General features: G+C 45.4%; 2 long non-coding RNA genes across 2 annotated transcripts; both read left to right on the top strand.

Moving 5' to 3' along the window:
- On the top strand, positions 1-6,676 carry LOC128077609 (uncharacterized). The gene is made up of 5 exons (XR_008205090.1): positions 1-2,130; positions 2,435-2,620; positions 5,377-5,500; positions 5,590-5,660; positions 6,382-6,676. It is a non-coding gene; the product is annotated as an uncharacterized LOC128077609 (long non-coding RNA).
- Positions 6,677-6,892: 216 nt separating this feature from the next.
- LOC128077607 (uncharacterized) lies at positions 6,893-25,009 on the top strand. Its single transcript, XR_008205088.1, has 4 exons — positions 6,893-7,551; positions 10,014-10,078; positions 14,457-14,635; positions 21,423-25,009. It is a non-coding gene; the product is annotated as an uncharacterized LOC128077607 (long non-coding RNA).
- Positions 25,010-25,271: the final 262 nt, after the last annotated feature.

Below are 25,271 nucleotides of genomic sequence, written 5' to 3'. Positions count from 1 at the left end.
GGGGATAGGGATAGGGATAGGGATAGGGATAGGGATAGAGATAGGGATAGGGATAGGGATAGGGATAGGGATAGGGATAGGGATAGGGATAGGGATAGGGATAGGGATAGGGATAGGGATAGGGATAGGGACATGGACATGACTAGGATGTGGTGCTTTGGGACATCCCACTTCTGATCTCCTCTGGATGTGGCTCTACTCTTCCCAGGGAAAGGTGAGCTTGGTTTTAGGGTGCTTACTGAGCACGGTGATGTTGGAAATCCTCTTTTCTTGCATTCATGCATGGCCAGGTCCAATGTCCTGCTGAAAGGGCTTTGTGCTCACTTGTTTACCTTGGACAAGGCCAATAAACCCACAGTTAGCTTGGCAATGATTGAATGGTGTTCGATATTGACTCAGATTTTCCTGGTGAAGATTAAATGGAGGTGGGCGATGGGAACACAGCCTTCATGGTGGGGAAGGAAGCACATGTTTTCCTGTTTAATGCTTCCATCTATAGCCATGAGCAAATAAAAATTTTGTATCTTACATGAAAATTACCTCCTGCTCAACAAACAGATCAAGGCACAAATTTGCCTCATTTATATTCACATTCCAAAAAAATGATAGTTTTATACTTCAAAACAGCTTTCTTTCCCTCTCTCCTTCTCTCCCCACATGCACACACTTGGGACAAGATCAAACAGCTCTTTATTTTTCTCTAACAATAATGTAATTATTATACAGTGTTAATTGTAGAGAAAACTGAGGACAACTCAGCATGTAAAAATTCTAATTAATATTTTTATAATACTAATTATTTTATAATTATAATTACGTATAATTATCATCCTTATTTTAATAATTCCATGCTCTCATGCTACAAGTATTACACTTAACCTTTTCAATACTGGTCCTAGCTGTTGCTTTTTCTCAGGGTAATCTCCTATTCCATGGGTTGTGCCACTGTGGCACATCCTTGTTGCTGGTTTGTACTATTGCTGCTGAACTCACTTGAATTCTTGAGTTCGGGTTCATTTCCATTTTTGTTGGCCCAGCAGGGTGCTGCCTGCCCTGCCTCACCCACAAGGGGACAGCTGACACCTGCAGGCAGGTTATCTTGATGGGAACTAAGGCCAAAAGTGCACAGCAAACCACAGCAAGGAATTTGTATGGGTAGCCCCATGTATTTTCTGTACTTGTCTATGCAGTGGTACTTGTTCATTTAAGGTCATCTACATTCAGCAGGATGCTGGACAAGAAGTGCTGACATCCTCTGCCACCCCTTAGTGTTCTTACAGTATGGTGCATGGTGAGCAAGACTCATTCATCACCCTTCTTTGCCTTGAATTCTTTCCAATTCTGTCTTTCCTTCCCTGTTCATTTTTCTATCTATCTGATCTATCAAGTAACAAAATCCCACCCCCATTTACACGGAGCCTGGCAGTTCCTCTACTCAGAACCTTATGAACCCACTGCTCTGTTTCTGCTCCTGCCCAGCCCTCCTGGTGCCTGCATCATTGCTTGGAATTAACAGGCAACATTCTTCTGACAGTTGAACACAGAAAAAATTGTTTTCAATTATGAATGCTCAGAATTCTACAAAAAAAGAGAAAGAGATCAAACGTTTTCTTAACTCCTTGACGTCTTTGAATACGTGTTAGACAAGGGAAAAGATCGGTGCTCCTGGTAACTCATAAAAACCTTTCCTTTCTGGTGGCAGAATTTGTAAAATTTGAGTATCTCCTCTAACCTTAACCTTAGGTCATCCACTAAACTCAGAGGAGTCTTTGTTGGAACAATAGAAGGCATTGGGTGTTTCAGGTGCTGTCTTCTGTGTACCACTACATTATTTGCTTGCATAAAGGCACTCCTCTCCAAAGTGAGATAAATTGTTTTGTTGCTTCCATGTGAAGCACGTGAACTGGTCTCGCACCTTCTGACTGACATTGGAAAGGCAATGATCTCCTCTGAACAGCACTATCTTGCCTGCTGGATCCTTCTGCCCCCGTGCAGAGCTGGGCTGGAGCAGACACTGGGGCCAACTGCAGTCCACTGAATGCAACTGAGATGGATCCACCAAAGGAAGAGTTCCTGCAGCACTGATGGACACCCACCTTGCCCACCACCACAAAAAGCCATGAGGCAGAGGTACAGTTATACCACTCCTATAGGTTGTATCAGCTAAGACGATGTCTGTTTGGTGCACTGCTGAAAGCCTGTTGATCACCTAGTTTCTAACTTGATGCAAACAGCCTTACAAATTTGATTTATTTTCTGTTTTGACAGAACTGCAGACTTTTCTGCATAACTTATTAACGTGCAGTTTAAGCGTGACGTGCTGATTTGTTACCGACCTTGAGGATTTCTTTCTATGCTGTTTGCCTCCAGCGATGAGCAGTCCGTGGGACACGAAGCTCATATCCGAATCTGTCTTTTTATTCCTATTTTTCAGTCTTGAGCCTCATTCTAATATCATGCATGCTGCAGTCAACGAACAAAAAGGCAAACAAAGACTGAATTTACGCCAGCAAGTCACAATAAGCCGTGCACTGGCAAAATATTTAATCGTGCTGAAGTTGGAGGCCGGATCCTCCCACGTGGCTTTATTTTGGCATTGCAAACTGCACATCTTCTAAAGGTCAGAGCTTCTAATTTCCATATTCTTCTGTTTCTTTTCTTCTTTCCCTTGATAATTCAGTTCATTTTCATAGTCTTATCTAATGTTTCACTACCAAGACTTCTGACCTTTTCTGCATTTCTTTGCCTCGGTAAACGAGCTGTCTTTACGGTGTGTTGATTCCTCTGCACAGCCCATAATGCAGCCATCTGACTGCAGGAGGGGCAGCTGGGGGCTGCTGGTGGGGCAGGGCACGAAGGGCCCAGCTCAGCTCCTGACCTGAAGAGCTCACACCAAGCTATGCACCTTAATATTATGTAAATTACAAGTCAGTCTGTGTAAGGCGTAATATTAGTGCTCTGCTACGTGACCAGATAGCCACAACCCACCAGGGCAGCAAAAAAATCTGATTTAAAAGCAGCTTCATTATTATTTATTGAGTATTGAAGTTGTAAGCACATTAGGAATATAAATGGATGCACAAATGATCTAATTTGCAATCACTGTACACCGCCTTCTGTAATGGTTCTCGTTGGAGAAAGGCAGACAGTATCATTACTTTTGTTGTTTATCTTTTAGCTTGTCATCTTTTAGTCAGTGCTCATGTGCTCAGTGAGTGTGGTACTAAGCAGAGATTGGCAGAAATGCTTTGCTTTTTGGCTGGAGCTTGCCTTGTCTTTCCTGTTGCCAGAGAACTCCAGCACTGCCTCTCCTGTCTCAGCCCCACTCATCGCTTTCCTTTTGTTCCCATCTTCCCTCAATGCAGGGAACTGCTCACGTCTGTCTCCACAGGTTTTCCTGGGTCTCTAAAGCAGTGAAAGAAGCATTAACAGAAATTAGAGATAGAAACAACCATTGGAACAGGTTGCCCAAGGAGGCTGTGGATGCCCCATCCCTGCAGGCATTCAAGACCAGGCTGGAAGTGGCTCTGGGCAGCCTAGGCTGCTGGTTGGTGACCCTGCACATAGTAGGGGATTGGAACCAGGTGGTCATTGAGGTCCTTTTCAATCCAGGCCATTCTATGAGTCTGTGGTTCCCAGCATTTGGGAAACAGAGAATAAATTGCATGTAGAAGTGTTCCATTTCTCTGATGGGAAAGGAAGGCTGTACCCCACAGATACCATGCTGACCCTTTGCAGACAGAAGGGGCTGACACTGCAGTCCTTTCACAAATGTGTGCTTCCTGATGAATGAATATGAGCAGAAAAGAGAATAAGGAAGTGACAACCTGGCACCAGAAGCATTCATTTGCTACAGTTTTATCATTTACTTGTGAAAAACTTAATATATCTTTATCGCTCCTTCTCCGATCAAAGCTCTATAGCCTCTGATATTCTACTCAGTGAACTGAAATATCTCTCAATATACAAGCATCCTCTTCTAGCAGCACTGGGAACCATTATGGTATATTGTTATGTACACTGGTATTACCTAAGGAAATATTCAGAGGTTGGAAAAACAGGCATTTTAAGAGAGAGTGGAAACACAACTTCTAAATTAAATTAACAGTTTTCCTTGGTTTAATTCAACCTGGTATTTTATCTTCTAACTGAACCCCTGTACATGGATGGAAGAATCATAGAATGATAGAATGGCCTGGGTTGAAAAGGACCACAGTCCAGTGGCTCATCTAGTTTCAACCCCCCTGCTATGTGCAGGGTCACCAAACACCAGACCAGGCTGCCTAGAGTCACATCCAGCCTGGCCTCAGACCCTATATTGAGAAACAAGGGAAAGAAAGCACTGTGGAGTCACCCACATCCCTTCTGCTGCTGATGCTCGGCACTGCATGCAACGCCATCCCCATGGCCAGACCCACCTGGGAGCTGCACGGCCATCGGGGCCACGATGCCATTCATTGGGGTAGAAACAGTGTTTGCAATTTGGATCCTGCTGCCTGTGATAACATGGCATGCACTCCTTTCATCCTTTTGTTCCGGCTCATGCCTTTCCCAGTTTTTTGGGTCATTGAGTTGGTTTGTGAGTTTAACAACTGCCAGTGCTGCGTGTGCTGTAAATAACAGAGCTTCACAGAGCAGAGAGCTGTGGTGTGTGGCTGCTGATACAGTGCATGTATGCTTATTGCTGCTGGAGCCTCAGCCTGGGAAAGCCCAGAAATTACCATTTTGAGCAAAGCTTCTTTCCCCCCATCTTATTTACAGTGCACGGTTCACTGGTTAAAACTGTTAGAGCTGAAATTGCTAGAGGAACTCAACCTCAAATATGTTCCAAGTCATTCCCTGAATGAAGAGGAGAACGCTCGCAGTAACCACGAGCAGTTCATCTCAAGGCATCTTCTGGAAAGCACGTTGTTATCTGGCAGTACTGCAAAGTGTGTGCAGAAAATGCCATCATTCACGCTCCTAGCTGATTTAGTATCAGCATTTTCTGTTTTCTGCCCTATTCCCGTGAGGGACAGAAAGTCATAGAATGGCCTGGGTTGAAAAGGACCATGATGATCATCTAGTTTCACACAAGTGTGTGTGTATCTGTCTGCCCAGCATGGCCATGGGGGAATCCCTGCTGGTGAGTGCTGCCATGGGGCCACAGCCATTGCCCAGAGGACAAACTGAGCACTGCTGCCACTTCTCCCATCTGTTAGACAGACATAATTGCACCCCTAGGTCACAGCCAGCATGGGGGATGTGCTGAGAATCACCTGGGAAGTGTTCTGCTTGGGAAGCTCTGCAAATACTCATTGGATTGTAGAGCTGCAATTATTCTAGATCTATGGTCTTTTAAAGATAAAATTTAATTTAATATTTAATGTTCTGCAGATTAATATTATTATATATGATGCTGTAGCAATATATATGATTGCTTGCAGCAACACATTATGGAGCATTAAAGCAGAAGAAGATTTAAGCAGACATTTAAATGGAGGTGACTCTAACTGCTCGGGTGGGTGACCTGAACTTTTCGGTTTTAACATATCTTAAACCACTGCAGTACACTTGAAATGAGCAATTTAACACATTTGCTCTTTCCAGCTTCTCCAGGAGCACTGGCAAAACCTCACACTGAGGACTAGTTCTAATTTGTGGAGGATGTGGAAGAGAAGGTAAGCATGTCCAAGCCTGTCCTTTTTTTTAACCAACATCACCGTAGAGTCATGCAATCACAGAGCCACAGTCTCACCTAAGTCAGCCTGTTTCTCCAATATGAGCAGCCTATTCTGTATGAGAAGCTGCTGGAGTCACCAGTGCACAGGAAGCAGCAGCAGCCCTCATACGAAGCTGCTGCTGGGGTTTGGGTTTTGTGTTTTGGACAGGGCTGCCAGCTGTTCTCTTTGTCATTGGAAATAAAGGTAAATAATCCAAGGTGCAAGACATTAAACTCCCTAAAGCCCATCTGCATATGTGCACCCATGTGGAGAACTCAAGAATGAGCAGACAGGATAGACGTCTCCAGACCCATCTTCCAGACCTTTGCTAGGACAGCAGTGCTGCTATGCACCCCCATGGGAGCCTCTAGATGTGTGGCACTGAGCATCTACATGTGTGGCATTGTGACCACCGTGTCCCAGCACTGGGATGTAAATGCTCTGCCTGCTGCAGGCACGGCACATGCAGTGGGGACAAAGGAACAGCTACGTCCTGCCCTGCTGCCAAGGCACACAGCCCTGTGTTGTACTGAGCTGCAAGGACCTGCTTCCACCGGTGCTGCTTGATCTCTATTGAATGCACACTATGGAATTTAATCAGTGAATTTGCTAACGAACTTGTTAATGAGCTTGCCATATCTCATATTGTTCGTTTCTTCTGTTCTTTTTCTTTTTTTAGTGGGAAGAAAGAAAGCTGTTGCTGCTGTTTGGCAGCTTGATGTTTTGGGTTTTTTTTCGTGATGTTTTCTTCTTTGCTTTAGGCAAATGAAAGGAATAAGTTCACTTATAATTGCTTTCATGTAAAGAAAAGTTAATAGAAATTTTAATAACGGTAGCAGCTTAAAAGAGTTTGAGGCCATGGCACATGCAATGCAATGGAGGCAGCTCTTGCAACAGGCTGCAGCTGCCCATTGCTATGGCTCTGCTTGTGGCACGGGGTGGGGGGAGCTTTGGGAGAATTCAGAAGGGTTCATTCTGCCCTGGTTTTGTGCAGCCCTGTGTACCCATCACTTGCACAGACCACCAGGTAGCAGCGGTGTGACCATTAGTCACAATATCAGTGTACATAAAAAGGAACAGGCTCAATAATATATATATGTTGAGCTATTAGTGGCTGTTGTATTCACCCTTCTGAGCTCTTCCCCTCTGGGATCCACAGCCTCAGCACCTCCTTCCCTTTCTCCTGGGCAGTAGCAGCATTTCTGTCCTACTGGTACCACGGGCAGCATGGCTGTTTGCTTCTCCATGGACGGGGACTGCCCACCCCTGGGCAGCTGTGCCAGTGCCTGGCTGCTCAATGGAGCAGACATTGCTCTGATGTCCAACCTGACCCTCCCTGGCACAAGGCGAGGCCAGCACCTCCTATGAAGATGAAGGGGAAGAAGAGTGGGGTGCAGAACCACCTGGGGGTCTTCATGGACCAGCACTGTGAAGGATGCAGTTATTGTGCACTGTCCTTGTGGACTCACCTCAGCAGTAACCTCGCACCGCTGTGCATTTTCCTGGCACACTGACAGTCCCAGCGAGCAGCTGCAGTTCCATGGTGGCTACATTAGGAATGTGGCTTCTGCAGCCATCACTGTGGCCATCAGCAGCGGATGTCTGCTGTGCAGAGGGACATGGGTGCCAACAGCAAGCACCTGGGCATGGAAAGCTGGTTTCTGTTACTGTAAATGAGCACCTTTAGTTCATAAATGCAAGAAAACTGATAGCCAACCTGACCCAACCCTGGAGAAGTTTATGAAAGAAGATAAAGGATGGGGTACCGGGAGACAAAAGACTCATCGCCTTGCAGGAAAGAGATGAATGCAGAAAAAGAAGAAGAGATGGATTGAAGCTCGTTTTGAAGGTTAGGATGCTTTTCCCTTTTCTTTTGTTTCTCCCCTATTCATTTCAAAGAGAACTACATGGAATAATAATCTACTTGTTTTGTCTGTGTGATAATTGCACTGATAATTTACTGTGATTTAAATAATCAAATTCGGAGCTCTGCATGTCATAGTCTGAAAAAGGCTTTCTTTAATCTCCAAAGATGCATATTCATGATGCCACTATATATAGCGAAAGAAATTACGCTGCCATTGTCTACTTCAAACAAGTCATTCATTTCCTGCTGTTGGAGAAAAGATGAAGGAGTTGAAACACATGATGATTGATTTGTACTTTCAAGGCTCACCTCCTCTCCCTTTGGTAATGGATTTCTTTATCTATCAACAGCTATCGTTGGCATTTAGCGTCTGCCCCGTGCAGCCTGTGCTCAGCCTTAAGTGCTATGTCAAGCACATCCCTGCCTTGGCATTTTGCTGCCAGCCCAAATCGTTTTTTGCTCTTGCAGCAAACAGGTTTCTCATTTTCCAGCATCAGATACCCCATGCCTTTACTTTCTACATCACAATGTGCCTTGCCATGGCTGGGAGTGGATGAAGGGTCTCATGAGGTCCCCCCTGTGGTGCACATGGTATTGAAACCATGAGGAGCACATCCATTTTTTTACTGGATTTGAACATTTATAGCATCAAATTTAACCAATTTACTGTGCCAGGTAACGAAAATCCCATCAGAAGCCTCTCTATGGAACTCAATTTGCATTTGAAGGCTAAAAGAAATCCATTCTAGAAATAAAAACACCAATGTAACACAGGTCAAACTTCTGCACTTTTGTTGACTTTAAAATTTAATCTGTTCTATATGACTGTGCATTAATATCAAAATACATTTGTTAGGAGTAACAGCCAGAGGATGGCAAAGGGGATTGATGGGAGGGATGGAGAATTTCCGTCCTGGGCTGTGTGGTTTTGCTGGGGCAGAACCGTCCTGAAAGCCACAGCGTAATGTGGGGAGAGTTTCAAGGTGGAGAAATACAAATCTAACATTGAAAGATGTTGGGCCAGCTACAGCTTGAGGTGTCATGTTTAAGGAGGGATTAAATAATCCAGCTGAGAAAATAAGGTGGTATGAGTCGTTCAATGTCAGTTCGATAGCTGGTTATTTTTCATTCCTCTGTTCTCAACATACCTTGAAAGAATGCAGTTTTCCTCCATTCTGTGTGCCACTTCCACCTGTGTGGGTGCAGCATGGCATGGAGTGGCTGTAATTCTTCTCTCCAGTCATTGGAAGGGCATGAAATTTAGGATTTCTGCATGAGCAGTTTTGCATACGCTTCCAAAATGTGGTCACTGTTATTTAATGTTTTCATATAGAAATGGTAGATGAGAATTGGATTAAAATCCAAATGAAATAAACAGAATTAAAAGATACTTTCGCCAGAATTGATGTATTGATAGAAACCTTTGCAGAATAACTGAAATAACAGCAGGAGGGGAGCGGATAAATAATTTATTCTCTGTGCACGTATCAATATTTTCTAAATATGTATTATTGAGCTGAGCATGGAAAAGCTCTGCAAGGTTCTTTCTTTTGTACATCGTTCCTCTTGAAGCAAGAACCAAAGCTTTTCCACTTTGGTGAGCTCAGTGCAGCCTCACTTGAGCCTTTCCTCCTCTTTTAGCCTGAGTAGAAGAGGAGGACATGAGATTTATTGCATAGAGCAAAGCCTCTTTTGTACCTCTGGCCAAGGAGCCTGTTGTCGTCATGCTGGATTTATAGTTAAGCTGATGTTTAATCCCTGAAGAATTCAGTCTGTTTGCTGTGAAGTCTGAGCTAATAGAGAGCAAGTCCTGTGTGTAATGCATTTTTTAAACTTACTTTTTTTATTCTTTATGGAGAAATATTTCTGGAAAATGTTGGTGGTAGAAATGAAAAGAATTAGATTTTTTTCTTCTCCTTTATCAGAGGCAATTAGCTACTTAATTACTGAACATGGTTTTTAGCAGTGGCTGTGATGAGCTACAAGTTTTCATCTTCTCGGACTCAGCCATCAAAGACTCACAAGATGCTTTTTATTGGGAAAAGATTCCTCCAGTGGGCAAATACTTTGCAGTCTGCAGATTCAAGGGTCATGTATATCTGAAAGTATTGAGGGCACGCTAAAAACCTGAGTGTTTAAAAGGCACAGTGAGGCAAGCTCTGGCATCCACTCGCACCTAGAACTGCACAGATGAGCTCACCCTGGTTCATTAACAGACCCTTTAAGTGCTGTTGGACCTGGTTTGGAAGTTGGTCCCATCTGCCCTCCAGCTCAGCTGAGCCCTCCCTTCCCTGAAGGACCCCTAATGAGGTAAAATACCTGAGCACCACAAGGCAACTGAGGGAACAGCAATAATGCACAAGCAATTTGTATCTCACACTTTGACTATTTACCCTTGGAAGCAAGCTATGGCTGTTTCTCATTTATTCATTCTCTCCCTACAGGCAGAAGGAGCCATCCCCAGGTCAGCTTCCAGTACTTCCTATGACATTTATTGAAGTCAACAGAGGTATGTGCTGCCCAGGAACCTCGCTTATGAGCACCAGTCTGCTTAGCCCAGGGAGAAAGGGGAGCACTGGGGGGGCTTGGCACTGAGCAAAGGGGAGACTTGTCCAACAGGGCAGGCAATGCCCTAGTAGGAGGGATGAGTACTTTTGAAAAAAGGAGCATCAGCATTAGATTCACATATGTATTTTGCATTCCGTTCTTGTATATACAGTCATGTGAGAAATAGTGTTTGCTTTGAAAAGATAAATATTGAGTGTGAGTTCTGAGCACTCGTACTGTGTTTTTTAAGGTTATGGCATTGGCTAGAAACATAGAATCACAAAATGGTTGGGTTGGAAGTGTCCTTAAAGTGAGACAGAAAGATCCGTGGCATCAGCCAAAAGCAGATGCTCAGCCTTGCCCTCATGTTCCAGACACAAACTTCTGAGTGGCAGGGAATGAAGTCCCTCTGGTGGGAGCTGGGCAGCACCATGCAGGGCTAAGCACACATTGCCTGCAGAGCAGAGTCCCAGAAGTGCAGGAGATCAGAACACAGGCCACCCACTGCAGCCTGGTATCCTAAGGGGGTTCACTCCAAATCTCCGTGCAGAGTGGGTTAATCATAGAGTTGTAGAACCATGGAATGGCCTGGATTGAAAAGGAGCACAGTGCTCATCCAGTTCCAAGCCCTGCTGTGTGCAGGTCACCAACCAGCAGCCCAGGCTGCCCAGAGCCACATCCAGCCTGGCCTTGAATGCCTGCAGGGATGGGGCATCCACAGCCTCTTTGGGCAACCCGTGCCAGTGCCTCACCACCCTCTGGGGAAAAAACTTCCTCTTAATATCCAACCTCAACCTCCCCTGTGTTAGTTAGCTGCAAGTTGGGATTTCGGTTCCTTAAGTACCAAAATTAATGATTCCTTTGTTTAGCTGATGAGAGTTCCAAGCCTAATTAATTTCCTGTCACACTGGGCTGTGCTTGTAGAGGAGGAAATAGTGGGGAAAAGTAGATGAAGCTCAGGTAAAAAATGCATTAATTAAAAGCCCGATTTGCAGTGGCCACATTTCTCTCCTCTCTTCAGATTTCCTGTTTACCTCATTTATAAGAAGTAAAGCCTCAGCCTGCCAGAGTATTAGCTTAGAATAGAAAACTCCATAAAATCAGATGGCTTTGGTTATATAGCTGTTTTTGAGGTAGCACTGGGACAGCACACATTTTTATCCCATTAGAACTGCTTGTCTGAGTGGCCGGGTTGGATGGGGCCCTGGGCAAAGTGACCTGCTGGGGTCAGCCAGCCCATGGCAGGGGGTGCAACTGGGGGATGTTTGAGACCACTTTCAACACCAGTCATTCTAGGAGCCTATGATTCTAATCAACCAGTTACACAAAGCAAGTTAATGCCTTAAGGAACTGAAAACGGGTTCTATTATTCTGTGATTTGAAGGGAAATGGTGGTGATGCTTGGCTGAGATTCAGAATTGCATGTGGAGGTCACCTGCATTTGCACAATGTGAAAAACTCCAGTGATGGCCAAATTTCTCATGTTGAAATGTGTGCTGTTCCCTGGAAGAGCACCTTGCCCCAAATAGCCTGGAAGGTTCAAAACCTGATACATCTTCTTAACTTATTGCAGGAGGAAATCTCTCCCTGGGAATATTAGGGACTTTACAAGTGGACAGAATAAATTCTGCTCTCCCTAACTAACGCTGCTTGTAGTGGGAGTCTAATTTTAGATTCCCTCTGCTGCCTGTAAATCTGGGCTTTGTGTCTTTCCCAGCTTGATGGAAGGGCATATTTAGTTATCAGGAGTTGCAGTAGTATGGACAGAGCTTTCATCAACATAGCATATGTCTTTTAGTTTTGTAATTGTAGGAATCCCATTATTTCTAATCTCTGAGTAACCAAACACATAAACTATACCTGCAGGATGCACTTGAAGCTTCTGATCTAAAGCAGTGCATGAAAGGATCTGCCATGCAAAGAGGTGTGTGTGCAGCCAGCCATTCTAACTTTTGTTTTCAGCTCCTAAAACATGAGATAAAACTTCATCCCAGACAGGCTGCTGAGCTTTGCTTCTGTCTTCTCTGGGGAAACACTTTCTTGAAACTCTCTTTCCCCCCAGAAAACGCAGCTGCCTGATGCCCTGGGCCCTGCCAGCCTCCAGATGTGGGCACCATCAGAATGATGCCCAGGACCACCCCAGGGCTGCAGCACACCCAGCGCATGGCTCAGTGCAGCTCCTGTTGGGTTCTGATTGGGTCTGTGCAAGGCAAATGAGAGGGGGAATTGGAACAACTTTTTTCAGCAATCAGACTTTGGATGGGAACAGCTCCCTTTCTTTCCATTTGTAATCCATGAGAGGAAACACTGAGGAAATCCATGTGTTCTGTTCTAGCCTTGAAGTGAGACAACTCACAAGTACCAGGAGGATGGTGAGGAACTGAATAGCTCTGGGCAGCAGGTGTGGTGCTTTATCTGTGTGTACAAAGCTGACACAGAGCAAGCAGCAGCCTGGCAGCTCAGCAGAGCCTGCTAGGGTGCGAGCCCAGATCTGTGATGCTTAATGAATTCTTCATGCTTAACGAATCACAGCGTGCCCATGGTGTGCTACTCGGGTGGTTGGAGTGAGGGGAAGGCTGAAGGAAACTTCCCATAGGGGTGGGAGGAATGGCAGCAGTGCAGCAGATGGAGTGCTCTGCTGACATGCAAAGCGGTGCACATTAAAAGGAGTAATGTGAAGTGTAACTCACTGGTGAGCTCTAAATTAGCTTTACTCATGACAAAGACATGGGCATCACTGTGGAGAGTTAATAAAAGTATCTGCTGAGTAGGCAGCGGCTTGCAAAGAAAGACAAGCTGAATGTCCTGGTGTTTAAAGGCTTGGAACAGAAATTGTAACTGAAATACGATGGTGCTGCCATGTACATGAAGGATATTGCCTTGCTGCAAACACTGTGGGTGTTTGTGGTCCTGCTCTGGTACACAAAGCAGTGGGGCAGGGAAAATTACTGATAGCAGCTGAAGCCACACCAAGAAATTTGCATGGCCCCTTGGAGTTGAAGATGGAGTCACTCCTGATGGCACCAAACCACCCAGCCATCAGATGTAATGCTTACACAGCAGGCTTTTACACCTCGGTTCCTATTATATGCTGCTGAAGTTTGCTTTGAAAATTCTTTAAATGCTGCTATAAAAACCAACAAAAAGAGCTGTGAGGTCACCAGGAGCTGGCTGGCTTCTGGGACCAGCGTCCTGCTGGCAATGTGACCAATGCAGGGTCAGGTTGCTGGGTGAGGTTTTGCCTATAGTGCCCATATGCAGGACAGTCATTTCTATCTCAGGCTCATTATTGTTCTCATAAGAGCCAATTGACTTTCCTTAACTTTATTTGACTCAATCTGTGCATAAAAACCCACAGAGAAATTTATGGCCTTTACAATGCTCCTTTTACTGCCTCTGACACCAGAACTGCCTTTGCCCACATCCTGTCATGCTACGTGTTGGATCTGGTCCTGGGCAACACATCACCAGATGACGTTTCTGCCATCTGCTCAGGGCCAGCACAGTGCCCATGTCAGGGTGAGCTCCTGCAGTGTTCTGGCTCCCTTCTAATGACGGCTGCCTCGTTAGGAGCTGCCATCTCTGGGCAGTGAGGGCACAACTCAGCATCTCGTTCCATGCCACAAACTGACGTCTTGTTCAACACCTGATAAAGCACTGCGTGCTTCTGGAGGAGCAGAAGGCAAACAAGGGCCTGGATACAGAACTCCTGATTATAGCACCCTTCTGATCTCTGCCCTGGGTCACCGTCCCATCCTGCTTTCCCCCTCCCTGACCTTCTCTCCTCCATGAGCACCCTCCCTCCAGCATGCTGACTAATTTCAGCCCCTGCCCATTGCAGGGCTTTGCCCTCAGGTCATTAAGATTTCATTCTGTTTCTGCTCTTTTGGCCCTTCCCAGCCTCTCCGTGCAGAGATTCTCAGAAAGCTCAGGCAGGGTCACCACCCCTGAGCTCTGTATGGTAATTCCAATGACCTGCTCAGTAGTAGTGTAGAGGTCTGGGCAGTGCTCAGTGCTTCCCATCACACCTGAGGTCCTCTTCTGCATATCTTTGCTTCATTTCCGTTGTCAAACTAAATAAGATTTCAAATGACAAGCAAGAAAAACTGAGAAACAGATTTTTGGAGACCATTTACCAATTGAAGACAAAGAGGAATTTGAAAACTGCTCAGCAAATGGCAAATCTTCAGTGTTCCCATGGGTCCCACAGCTGCCCGGGTGCTGCCACAGGGTCCTGACCGTGGCCTCTGGGTTCTGGACTCATGGGAGAGGAGCCTGTAAGTCTTAACAGTCCTGATTTGTGTGCACAGCTCAGCTAAGGAGCGCTTCTGTCTTCACAGATGTCACTTTTGACCATCAGCCTGAATGTGTCCTCCCAACTGGAAGGGCTTTTTTCACCTTGATGATCCTTGAGGTTCCTTCCAACCCAAGCCAGTCCATGATTCTATGATTCACCGACTGCATCACATCCCACAAAGTATCTCAATGCAGAGCTGAAGCAACTCCCCTTCATCTTAATGTAAGTAAAAGAAGGTGTTACACTATTTGGACATCAATTTCTTATCATTGTTGCTGTGAAAACTGGTGAAAAATGGGTGTAACTAGCATAACTCACGCTGTAATTTTCTGCCTACGGTGTTTATCTCCTGCTGCTCGTTGCATCTACCTAATTCCTCTTTATTGCCACCAGCAAAGCAAAGCTTTGAGATTCTTAGCAGCGAATTCGGGAGGCAAAATATAAACGCTTTCTTGTGACTCATAAATCGGCCTTTTTATGGTCAGAGCAACAAAGAGCTGGGCACTCTTATCGGGAACATGCACATTGTACGCTGCCAGCAGCGCTGCCAACTATCAGTAACGACACTGCGGCGCACGGACCTGAGAAATATGCTGAAAAAATCCCACAAATGATTTGCTGTAAATTGCTCACAACCCACGGTTCAGTGCTGCAGGGCACAGGAGTGCTCTGTGCAGTTACATCACATCCCATCCTGGGGAGTAACAGTGGGGTTTGGGAGGTGCTTCAGCACTTGGTTCTCTGTGATTTCAGCTTCAGCTCAAGCTTCTTCACCTCTAAGCCTACTTTTCTATCTATTATTATTATCAAACTTGATAATTTGTGAAAAAAACATGAAATACCATCAACTTCTAGTGGCTTTTGGAGGACTGTTTCTTCTTCAGAGCACATTTTCTGAGAATCACTGTAAATTTTACTGTTGTGTATGGAACACTTTGTGGCACATAACTTCTGTTCCTGTGCTTTACACTGATCATAGAATCATAGAATGGCCTGGGTTGGAAGGGACCTCAAGGATCATGAAGTTCCAACCCCCTGCCGCATGCAGGGCCACCAGCCTCCACATTTCATAGCAGCCCAGGCTGCCCAGGGCCCCATCCAACCTGGCCTTGAACACCTCCAGGGATGGATGGGGCATCACAGCCTCTCTGGGCAGCTGTTCCAGCACCTCACCACTCTCATAGGAAAGAGCTTCCCCCTGACATCCAACCTCAATCTTCCCTCCTTTGACAGATTTTGCTTCAGGAGCCCAAATCACTGCTGGGTCACCAGACTAGATGGCTCTCTGCAAACATTGATGCAACAGAGCAAGGCCACGTGCAGAGCTAGATCCTGCACCTGGGATGCAGTGCCTATGGGCTCTCTCCTAGCATTAAGGTCTGCAACTTGTGAGATGTGACAGCTCTAGAACAGCAAGCTGAGTGTGGTGGGGGTACAAAAAGAAATGTCCTCACAGGTCCTGTTCTGCTCATCCAGAGTCTGCAAAGGATCAGAGCAGTGCTGCTCCACACTGCTTCCAACTTTATTTCTCCCACAGCATAGCACCAAGACAGCAAAACGCACTACTCCTCTGCTGCTCAGGCTAATCATGGCATGTCACCAGAGGAAGGTATTTTCATAGAATCGCAGAATGGCCTGGGTTGCAAAGGACCACAATGCTCATCCAGTTCCAACCCCCTGCTGTGTGCAGGGTTGCCAGCCACCAGACCAGGCTGCCCAGAGCCACATCCAGCCTGGCCTTGGATGCCTGCAGGGATGGGGCATCCACAGCCTCTGTTTTAAGGACGGAGGATGTTGTCTGACTTCACCATACTCAGCACCTGCTCCTGCCCCCTGGAAGCCCATAGGCTGTGCTCCTGCCTGGGACAGGAGTTTGCCCATGTCATTGCATGCTGTGTGTCACACTCGGACAGCAGTACATGCTCACTGCAACAAATGCTTTCCTCCTGGTGAGATGTCTAAAAGGAAGAAGTCTATTTGCACTATATACAAAATCTCTAAAACTGACAGTTTATTCATTTCCCTTTCACTTTTCTGTTATTACACCTTAAAGGAGACATCTGTTGCACAGTTTCTGTATTTTAATCATCCATAAAAAATTCGATTAATTTACAGTTAACGTCTTGTCACTTTCACTAATACTAGGCAATGGGATTGAAGGGATGTAAAGCATGCACAGCTCACAGAGATAGTTTGTAGGTTTATAAAGTATACGCTTGAAATTTGTTCTTGAAAGTATGCTTTGGGGTGGCCAGGTCCTGTGGTGGGCTCAGTCCACAGCAATGCCCCCATTCCCACTGCTGTACCTTCTGCTGCAGAAGCACACGAGCTAAAAGGCGGTGGATTGTCACTCTCTTAATTCTTTCTATATTCTTTACATAAACTATTTTAAGCTCCATTTAAAGCCTATGTTGTTAATGGACTCTGATGGAATGAAAGTGCTTCAGCTGCACCAGTTTGGTTACTCTGTCTGATTAAACCATTCTTCATACTTCGGATCAAATACCTTCCGTTGCACAGTGGTAGTGTTAAGAAAGGGCTTCTTGAGCTCTACTGGGGAGCTGTGATTCTGCCCCTATGTCTCCCTAACTGTAGTTAGGGAGGAACTGTAGTGTGTTCTTTATACCTTACTTCTGTGCGGGTCGCACTGCTTGAGGAACATCTGAAACATCAAATATGCCATTCCTTTTCTTCCCAGATTGAAAGTTACACTGGGCCCAAAAGAGCAGCTCCTTCCACCCAACGGCCACTCTCCATCAGACAGCACCAGGAACCAGTCTGTGTCTGGCTGCTCCAGCAGGACTGATGCTGGGCTCAGGAGCAATCTCCTGCTCGCTCTGCAAGGAGCTGTACATAAATCTTAAGAGAGAGCTGTCAGGCAAACCTTGCAATCCACTTTGCCCCTTCACCTCCTTTGTAAAATGGGAACGATGAGTGTACCACCACCACACATGGAGTGGGTTTATGAGAGCTAAAAGTGGGGATGCTCGCTGTCTATTTAGAAGGAGGGCTCTGATTTGAGGCAGGTTAAGTTTTTATTATTATTGAATTCTTATGTTTCAGAAAGCTCAGCTCGGAGAGTTTTTTATTAAACTCATCTGTCAGAATAGAAATACTTCCTGGAGAAGGCTGGATTGTAAGGGACGTATTCGATGAATGCGCACATATTATGTCCATAAATGTTTGTTAGAAAAATTATTCTCAACAGATCTGACAGAGATATGAAAAATTAGATCACAAATCTCATTAACGACAGAAACACTGAAAGAGGGATGAAACCAATTACTGTCGATATTACTTGTCAGAAGAATGTCATGGCTCTCGTCTCGATGCTGGTCACATATCCCTCAGTTGAAATAACTCCACAAATGACTCCTTTTCTCCCATCAGCAATGAATGAAAGAAGTTTCTGCTTTTCTTATGCACATCCTGTTACCTCAGTTATCCGAGAGATGGACTGATAATGCTGTGAAAGGTCGTGTGACTGCAGGACTGCACCCATTGACCCCATGTGCCCCTCTGCTCCCACCTCCTGCTGGCACTTCCCTGTAGTGAGGTATCAGGCTGCTCTGTCACCATGACAACTTTGCTTTTCATGACAAAAGTAGTCTGTGGGTAGGGATTTGAGCACTCTGTAAATGTGGCTATTGAGCTTCACTCACTTTGTCACCAGGAAAAGCAAAAATCCTAAACAAGTACTTTTAACTGGGAAGTAAAAGGAATGTTCCATATGGGGGCCTGTAGTGGCAATGCTAAGTCATGGCACAAAGCAGTGATTGAGCACCTGGTGGGAAGGCAGGACCAGCCCAGGGGATCTCAGGTGCATGCAATGCAATGCAATGCAATGCAATGCAGCTGAGTGATCAGAAGGGTGGAGCCATGATCCTTCCCTTCCCAGACCTCATTTAAGGGCTGGCAGTAGAGGTGATGGTACCTTGTTTGAGATCTCTGCTTTCTGGAGGCCTTCTAAAGGTAAGCAGTTGTTCTTTCTTTCTTTGTTTCAGCATCTCTGGCTGGTGTATTTGGGCTTGTTCTCATTTGCTGCAGCCTAGGATTGTGCTGCTCTCCATTACTGTACTTTCTGTCGCATTATAGTATTACAGCATTGCACTTGATGAGCCAGACAGATACTTACTTACATGGATTACCTTAAAAAAAATCATGCTGTGGGACCTCAAAGTGGAAGTTTCAAAATATCCCCCAAAAAGCAGGGGTGAGACTTACTGAGAAAAACAAACAAACAAGAACGTGGAACCTGGGAAACTTCCTAGTTCCTAGTAAGAGTAAGAAGCTTCCTTAAGTGACCCAGGCCACTGTGCCAGAGTCACCAGAGGAAAAGGAATTGGCAATTCTCAGCTATTTGCTTGGCAGGGGACGCCAGCCCCCTGTACATAGGGCCTCCAGTCCTGTCTGGGGGCCCTTGTGTTAGAACTGATTATTTTTTGGTCCCAAGAGAATATACAGTGAGTTATGGTAGTGGTTGATGCAGGCAAAGAAATGTCAGTTATTTATTGTGATCCAACCAAATTCCAGGGAGGTAAGGTGGTGACTGGTGGGTTTGGGGGACAGACCATCCTTGTAACCTATGGTGATGTTGTACATGGTTAATTCTGAGGGTTGTATGTCTCCCACCCTGGGAGTGTAAGGTGTCTATTGCCCCAGTCCTGGAGTGTATAATGGGCACAGACATATTATGGAGTCTGACTCTCCAGATGACCATAGGAGAGTTCAGACTGAGAGAGAGATGTATTAGTATGCAGGTGGTGCAGGCAATATTAAGAGGCCATGTGAAACATGAGCCTATTCACTTGCCCAGTCTGTGCTGGATTACTAATACTAAACACTGTAGATTCCCAGGGGGGCAAGAGGAAATATTTAGAATGGTTCAGGAACTGGAAAAGACTTGCACATAGCCCCTCTAATTCCCCCATGTGGCCAGTACCAAAGTGAGACAGCATGTGGAGGAGGACAGTGGATTGCATAGAACTGAATAAGATCACACTGCCCATTCATGCAGCTGTACCCAATATTGCCTCCTTTGTGGATACATTGAGTAGGGGGCTAGAAACCTAACAATGTGTCCTAGACTTGGCAAATGCGTTCTTCAATACTCTCATCCATGGAGAGTTACAAGATCAATTTGCACTTATGTGGGGAGGCAGGCAGTGGACCTTTAGGATCCTGCCACAAGAGTATGCACTTGCCTACATATTGTCCTAACTCAATGGCACGTGACCTAGCAGAATAAAATAATCCTAAAAACATCAAACACTACCACTATATTGATGATCTCATGCTGACAGCAGACTTACTGAAGGCATGAGGAAAGGCAGCAGATTGATTGACTATCTACCTACAAAAGAAAGGGTGGCCTATAAACCCACTGAAGGTGCAAGGACCAGGCTTACAGGAGATCTCTGAAGATGCCTCATATATGGATGGGTCCAGCAAGGGTAACTCAAGCAAGTGGAGAGCAGTGGTGTACCATCTCTCCCCTGAAATAATCTGGTTTGAAGAAGGAGGTGGTCAGAATAGCCAATGGGCAGAGCTACGAGCTGTGTGGATGTTTATAATGAGGAACCTGGTGACAGTATGCTGAATATCTGTACAGATAGCTGGGCTGTGTATCAGGAGCTTACTAGTACAGTGGGCCACCCAGAAATGAACTATTTGTGTCTGAGCAGAGATGCAGGGGTTGGTGCTGGGTCCGGTCTTGTTCAACATCTTCATCAATGACCTTGATGAGGGGATAGTGGCCACCCTCAGCAAGTTTGCTGATGGTACGAAGTTGGGAGGATTGGCTGACACGCCTGAAGGCTGTGCTGCCATTCAGCAAGACCTGGATAGGCTGGAGAGCTGGGCAGAAAAAAACCAGATGAGGTTTAACAAAAGCAAGTGTAGAGTCTTGCATCTGGGGAGGAATAATTGCATGCACCAGTACAGGGTGGGGATGAGCTGCTGGAGGGGAGCTCTGGGGAGAGGGACCTGGGTGTCCTGGTGGATGACAGGTTGCCATGAGCCAGCAGTGTGCCCTTGTGGCCAAGAGGGCCAATGGCATCCTGGGGTGCATTAAAAAGAGCGTGGCCAGCAGGTCGAGGGAGGTGATCCTTCCCCTCTGCTCTGCCGTGGTGAGGCCTCATCTGGAGCACTGCATCCAGTTCTGGGCTCCCCAGTACAAAAAAGACAAGGATCTCTTGGAAAGAGTCCAGCGGAGGGCCACCAAGATGGTGAGGGGCCTGGAGCATCTCTGCTATGAGGAAAGACTGAGTGAACTGGGTCTGTTCAGCCTTGAGAAAAGAAGGCTGAGAGGGGACCTGACCCAAGTCTATAAATATCTGAGGTGTGGGGGGCAGAATGGCGAGGCCGGACTGTTTTCAGCAGTAGGTGGAGACAGGACAAGGGGAAACGGCTGGAAACTGCAGCATAGGAAGTTCCACACAAATGTGCACAAGAACTTCTTTACAGTGAGGTGACGGAGCACTGGAACAGGCTGCCCAGGGAGGTGGTGGAGTCTCCTCTGGAGATGTTCAAGACCTGCCTGGATGCAGACCTGTGCGACCTGCTGTTGGGAACCTGCTTTGGCAGGGGGTTGGACTCGATGATCTCTGGAGGTCCCTTCCAGCCCCTACAATTCTGTGATTCTGTGATCTCCATATAAAGAGATTCCACCACCTCTCTGGGCAGCGTGTTCCAGCACTGTCACCCTCACCATAAAGCACAGAGGTAGCTGTGCATGATTATTTTGTAAGTGATGAGCACATCCTTCTATCAGATGAATTCAAGACCACTTCCAAGGGTGGAGAGCAAGCATGGCATGGGGCAATTCAGGCTTCATGATGGTTTTAGCAAACCGTGGTTGCAAGGCACTGAAGAAACATCTCCCCTGTACACACAACCCAAGTTTACAAAGCCAGACTCACAGACTCAAATCCATCTACAAAGCTTTGTTGGCTCTGACCACTGAGAACTTTACATGTCAGTAACTGCCTCTGGTTTATCCACTGAACAGGGCACAGCAGAAGATATTCACAAGGATGCCAGGACATATTCTTCTGGTTTAAGTGGAGAAACATTGGCACTGGATGTCACTGGAGCAAGATCCTGAAGCCTGGGGAGACTTCTGGAAAGGAGGTTGTGAGCATCACTGTCATGGCAAGGGGTTGGTATAAATAAAATAGAGGATGCAGGGAGAACATTGAATGCATGTGTTCTTTAACTAGCAGTGCATCATCAGTGCATCAACTTCATCCATTTTTGAATGGGATGTCTGCCTCGTACAATGAAGTGAATGTATCTTATGTTCTTATTGTGACTCTCAATTCTTGGGATCCAGAGGCCTGTGGCTACTGAACTCTCATTTGTATATCACCTCACTGTTACTGTCTGGGTTTTAGCTGTTACCCTCAGTCTTTTATTCCCATGATCCCAGAAGCTCTCTCTCTTCAAACAGATCTTTATTTTCTGAAGTGTATTTATTATTCAGCTTAACTTCTAGGAGCAGATCACAGTGAGAAAGAGAACTGCACGAGGCTGTTTCTGCTGCTTGCTGCTTTGAGACTCAACTTGCACTGAAATGGTTAAATTCAGCACTTCATTTTTGCAAATGCTCTCTTGAGTTACTTTGGCTTTTGTGAAATTTTCTTCCCCCTGGTTTCAGTTGCTGGAATATCTAAAAAACACTTAAACAAGCATAAAAGAAATCCAACACATCCATGGGTATTAACCTGTTGGATGTTACCTAATGAGCCCATATGCTGTACTGTCATTCATTCACTGTGACAGAAGGATGACATGGAAATGCTGACATATATCTGTGTTGTTTAATGCAGGCACAGTGTAACTCATTATTTTATGCAGCAAACCAAAGTCTCTAATGCCTACAAGGATGCTATAGAAGCTGCTTTTCAGAAACAGAACAAAATCTACCTTTCCTGTGTGCCTATGAAAAAAGGGAGGACTGCATGAGGAGCCCAAATTGTATGAAGCTGAGTGACAGAATTCTCTGCGGCTGCTAACAGCAATCCCACCATGTCTGTGAGAGCTGAAAGAACTGCATATTTTTCCAACTGTGACCCCAAGAATAGGTATTAATGCAGCTGCTACATTCTAAATACTTCTGTAACAGTTTTTTCAGATTGTTCTTCCCATTCATTTACAACAGGCTGAATGGAAATGGAGAGGAAAACAAGTGCTAACCTCATAGAGCAGTTGTGGATGGGTGGGTAGCAGCCCAAGGGCTGCATTTGCTTTAGGTCCTCCTCATGGAATTAGGGTTATTATTGTGATTTACTAAGAAACATATGTGCAAGTATACACCAAAACTGCAGAAAATAGAATTTTAGAAGCTTATTCAGCAGTGGATTTCAGGATACAGATGTTGGATATAATATACTCGCACTAAATCGGATTCTGGGTGAATAAAGGAGCTGATGTTAAATTCAGCTTGGAGCCCTGCTCAGCACTCAGTTTGAAATACACAGCCTTTTTGTTTCGCTTTTGCAACTTATTCAATAAATATTTTGGCATGCCTGTCTGTTACGCTGCCTTAATCTTCTCTTCAACTGAGCAGAAATTAGCATTTGTAATTTATTCACCAAGGGAAACTCAAAAGGCTCTGCACCAGGGTGAAATGTAATGCCCAACAGATAGCTGGAGAGCTGAGTCAGCACAATGGGCGTTTGACAAATTTGCTCATTGCCTGCACCTCATTGAATGGGAGACGTGGCAGAAAGGGGGGGCAAGCTTTTATCTGTGTCTCAGTGGAGCCATGCAGGGCTGTGAAGGCTGGCTGCGCTGTGCCATCATCCCCTCTTCAAGTCCCATAACACAAATGGCTGTGCCATTCAACTCAGGTCATTACAAGAAAATCACAAGATGCCCATTCTGTATTGTAAACAGCAGATAGACAGTTGTCAGTTATCTTACTGAGAAACAAAGTCTCTCATCAGCTTGATTCTTTTCCCCTCGATCCAACCCCATGCAGGTTTAAATAAATTAACTCTAAACAAGTAAAGCAACCAAAATACCCACTCACCAGATTTCAATGACTAAACAGCAGGTTCACACTCAGGATGACTCATTTATCTCATTATTAGAATTCTTGTCTATCTTGTTATTAGAATTCAGGTGGGAAAAGGCTCCTGAGAGACGACCCACCCCACTGTGCCCACGTCCCTCAGTGCCACATCCCTGCAGCTCTGAACACCTCCATGGATGGGGACTGCCCACCCCAGGGCAGCTGTGCCAGCACCTGGCTGCTCTCTGGAGCAGCCATTGCTGTGATACCATCCTGACCCACTCATCTCATTGCCAGGGCAGAGGCTGACCCCCACCTCACTACATGCTTCTTTCAGGGAGTTGGAGAACTCACATCCTGCAGTGAAAAAGGAGCAGTTTCAGCCATGACCTTCACCCCTCTCTCGCCTTCTGTAAGAGATGAGTTTTTGGCACTGGGTACTGTTTTGGTGGGGGCCTTTTGCACCTATTTCTTCCTTTGAATCTCCTTGAATCATTTTGGACATTGCTATGATGCAAGCCAAGTTGACAGACATAGTATGACAATTAGGGCTGTGCTGAGAAGCAGGCACAAGGAATGTGGTTTATGAGTGGTAACGTCATTGATTTTTGCTTTCTCAATGAGCTAGCCACCACTCCACATAGAGAATTTATAATCAGAAGCATCCCTCTGTATTGGCAGGTGGACAGAGCCTGACTTTCAGTGCAGCAGCATTTGATCGATATGGCGATATGCCGTACGCGTTGGTGAGCAATGGGTCTCATGCTGCCATCCCTGGAACAGGAAGCATTCCCACCACAAAAGCAGATATCAGAGTTCTTCACTGCACCGTTACCTGCTTGCTGGAGAAAGGAGGCATGAAGCTGTTCTCCCTCCTGTTCCACCTGCACTCATGTTTGCAGCACAATGCTTGCTGAGAAACAAAGTAAGAAAAAAAAAGACTCCAGAATGTGCAACTATTACTCTGTATAAGAAAATTAAGGAAAGAAAAACTACCATAAGTTGACAGTGAGCCAGGGGACGGGGGGCAGACAAGTACTTACTCTTTCCAGCGTGAATTGCTTCGTTTTTTCTTCCTTTTCAGTTCATTATAGCCATAACTTTATTTAAATGTAGCTTTTCTTTCCAGTGTGGCTGTGGTAATTTCTTAGAGAACATATTTTAATGGCCTGGCTGTACGCTCAGGATTTCTGTTTGCTTCTGTAATTGCTTCTTAATTATTTTCCAATTGCTGAAACAACAGTTTCCACAGTTTATTAAAAAGCGTTTTTGAAAGCTTTACCCTAAGGCATTGTCAACATTTTATTACTATCACTAACAGTCAGCACAAATGAATAATCACCAGCGCTGGTAGCTCATGTCAAGCAGACAAGAATGGCAGAGTCCTATGTAGAAATAAGATGACATAGGAATTAGGATGAGCTTACTGTGTTTCCAGGTTGGAGTGGAGCAGCCACTTTAAACCCAATGGCATCTCTTTCAGGTATAAGGTCACCAATGGAGATAACATCACTGCATTTGGAAGGAGAAATAGTCTCAGAAATTAAAAACAAAAAAAATACAGCTACTGTTTAAGCCACTTTTTTTATTGTAAGGAAAAACTGACCTGATCCACGTGGTTATAACAACCTGGAATACCAACTCCTGCATCAATAAAAACCAGGAATGTACACGATGTACAAATTTAGTATTTCCACACCTCATCCCAATTGTATTCAGTGAAAGAGCAATCAGGGGCTGGAATGGGCTGCCGTGGGAGCAGTGGAGTCCCCATCTATGGGAAGAGTTTAATGTGGTACTACAGGATGTGGCTTAGGGGAGAATATTGGCGGTACGTGGATG

This window comes from Tympanuchus pallidicinctus, unplaced genomic scaffold (genome assembly GCF_026119805.1).
Source record: "Tympanuchus pallidicinctus isolate F22 unplaced genomic scaffold, pur_lepc_1.0 scaffold16, whole genome shotgun sequence".
Taxonomy (NCBI): Eukaryota; Metazoa; Chordata; class Aves; order Galliformes; family Phasianidae; genus Tympanuchus; species Tympanuchus pallidicinctus.
Note: the sequence above shows the minus strand (reverse complement) of the source record. Positions and strands in the feature narration are given on the sequence as shown.